Source organism: Myotis davidii, unplaced genomic scaffold, assembly GCF_000327345.1.
Source record: "Myotis davidii unplaced genomic scaffold, ASM32734v1 scaffold59, whole genome shotgun sequence".
NCBI classification, from domain to species: Eukaryota; Metazoa; Chordata; class Mammalia; order Chiroptera; family Vespertilionidae; genus Myotis; species Myotis davidii.
Window position 1 is genome coordinate 6,794,420 of NW_006293001.1, and position 3,424 is coordinate 6,797,843.

Below are 3,424 nucleotides of genomic sequence, written 5' to 3' on the forward strand. Positions count from 1 at the left end.
CATTCTTTCATTACCTTGTTTTTATTTCTCTGTGCCAATACCACATTGCGTTTAATGCTACTGAATTTTTAAAACCACGTTTCCTGTTAGTTAAATCTGTAAATAATTGTGTTCATGTCAGGTTGTCTATCAGAAGTGGGATTAATTTAATATCACTACAATTAGGATAAGCATATTTATGCCTCCAGGACTAGTTCATCAATCAAGGATTAGATAAGATTGGTTCCAGAAAAAATACTCTAACACAATATAAAATTTGTTGAATTTCATATAAAAACATGCCATGCATTGTGTTTATAACTATGGTATTTTCTGTAGTTTCTTTATTGACCTTAAGAGTAGAAAATTACTTCATCTGAAGTGTGTACTTTAAAAATCTAAATAATTCAATCTCAAATGCATGCTTTTTCCTTTTTAATTTTACTCACCTTTCCCATCTTGCTATCTTTTAAGGAGCAAAAACTGAACCGCAGACTTCACATTTGGACATAAAATGATATGTCATCTGTACACATTATCATTAATTATATACAAGTAGTTTTACTAATGTGATAGATAGCAGTCCCTTAAAATTCCAAGATATTACTGCATGCTGAATAATTTAAATTGGAAATGCAAACCAAATGCTAGCATTTGGGAATGTTCTTGATTAGAATATCCGCATGTAGTATTTGTTTATGCAGCAACTGAAGTGCCCTCCCTGGTTGTTTTGCTATTTGAAGATTCTTCATAGAATCTCAAGTACTTGTTGTCACTGAGGCAAAAAGTAATTTGCTTCTCATTATAATATCTGCCTCTCCGTTTGTGTATTTAATTGCGGTGAGGTCTTGGGAGTGGTTTCTGACTTTTATACAAGGGAAAATGAGAGTAGAGTTGTTACTTTTGACAGTTCACAGATTATAAAACAAACAGAAAATAGCTTGAAGGCTGAATTAAACCCTAACTATTAAAAGCCTTAATTAGTGAAAGCATAGTTGCAGGGAGCTATGGTAAAATAAAATCCAAGTTGTACTAAAATATTTTTCAACTGATTTGAAGATGAAAAAAGCATGTTTTATATGACAAGCAATTTCTGTAAATTACTGCCTATCATCGAATTTCATAAATTAAAACTGAGTGCCAAAATGAAAGCTTGTTGCTTCCATTATTTTTGTTTAGTTCAGTTTGGAATAATATCCTAAGGTATTTTTAGAACAGTAATATTGCTTCTTCCTATTTTATATTGTGAAAGCTGTTCAATCATTTTCAAGATCAGGGATATCAGTGATTATCAAAATGCATAGATAATACAAAACTCCCTCTCTAAAAGGTCATTCAATCATTTGATAATGAATGAGCAATTATTGTATACATTCACAGCACGAAATAGGCTCTCAACATCACTCGTGGTACAACCAGGGATGCTAGGAAGAGCTAAAAATTATGCTTAGGTTTTTGTTTTGTTTTTTTGTCTCTTTCTTTGGTCCCAAACACTCTCTAAGAAGGCAAGAATAAACAGGGATATGACAATAAAGGAAAGAGAGGTGGTTCAAAGACAACTAAAAATAATTAGTTATTAATACTACTATTACTACTACATGAACTATTTTAAACACAAATAACCCATTTATTTGAGAATTTACAATGTCATGATTAAGCTTAATTCTTTTTAAAAAATGTATTAACTTTCAGAAGTCCTAGTCTGTAGTTGCTCCTAGATTTATATATATACTAGAGGCCTGGGACAGGGTCCCTTGGCCTGGCCTGCCAGGATCTGGCCGAAACCAGTTCCTCAACATCCCCCAAGGGTCCTGGCTTGCAAGAGGGCACTTCTTGGGTGATGTACCTCGGAATTGGGCTCCCTCCTCTCTGGTTCTGGGTACGTCACCCAAGAACCTCAGCTGCAAAGTCACCACAGTTCAGCAGCTCATGCATTGAGTGTCTGCCCCCTGATGGTCAGTGCATGTCATAGCTAGCAGTCGGCCGGTCACTTAGCGATTTATATATAGAGATGTAGCAAGTCCTCCAATAACTTCATTTTGTTCAAAGTCATTTTGTTATAACATTTATGAGAAAAAAATTGATTCTGTTTGGGCCACACACATGGGATTATGTACTTCTCCCCATGTCTATGTGCGTTTTCTCCAGGGACTCCAGTTTCCTCCCACATCCAAAAGTTGGCAGGTCTAAATCATCCATCCCAGTCTGAGGGAGTATGAGTGTGTGTGTGTGTGTGTGTGTGTGTGTCCGTGTCCTACAATGGAAGGGCTTCCTGCCTTGCACCCTGAGCTGCTGAGAGAGGCTCTGCCACCTGAGACCCCAAAAAGAAATAAGTGGGTTGGAAAATTATTATCTTATGTGTCTTTATTAATCTTACTTAAATGTATAGCTCACATGTACTTTGACCTTTAATATTAGAAGTATTTTGTGTCTTTATTTAGAAGTTTGGTGATGTTTTTGTGACAAGAAATAGGCCGTTGGAACTTAACTCTTGTTTATATCAATTAACCTAGTATCTATATTATTTTACTAAGTAGTAACAGTAAGAAAACAATTATAACTCTGTTCTCTCCATTATTTTGTGAAATAAAGTGTATTTTTTAAGTTTAAGAAGGATATTATTGCAAGTGAAAGCAGAGTCTTTTCAAGAGGAAAAACGAATTGGCACTCTGAACATGTCATGTACTGATATATTATACTTTTTCATTTTGTTTGTCATTTGTCATGGATTGATCCAAATTCCATTACTGACTAAGGTATCAGAGTCACTGGACCAGAGGTTAAAAGGTATGATGTATGGGCCTTTCACAATGTAGCTCCAACCTGCCTTCCTACTCTCATCTTCTATGACGTTTACCCATGAATTCTAAGCTTCAGCTAAACTGATGAACCAGTAGTCACATCACAAAAAGCACAGGCTTTGGAATGCACAGACTTGCAATCTGGTCTGACTCTAAGCCATTTCACTTTCCCTGAGCCTCAGTGTTCCCATCTGAGAGGCAGACGTGATCATAAGGTCATGCTTATTCTCATGCTCCACCACTTACTAGTGTGAATTTAAGAACTTCACTTAACCTCTGTGTACTTCAGGTTCCTTATCAATAACATGACCTGCCCCGTTGAGGTGTGTGGATTAAATGAGTCAATACAAGAAACTTTATCAGTTTTCTGTTGCTGTGTAACAAACAACCCCAAAATTTAATGGCCTAAAACAACAAGTTAGCATTTTTCACTTATCTTTAGGTTCTTCTCCACATGGGTCACCTGGGGTCTCAGATGCAGCTTAATTCAGCTAGTGCATGGGCTGGGCTGGAAGGTTCCAGATGCCCTCCTTTACAGTCTAGAGTCCAGCGGTTCTCAACCTGTGGGTCGTGACCCCTTTGGCGGTCGAACAACCCTTTCACAGGGGTCACCTAAGACCATCCTGCCTATCAGATATTTACAT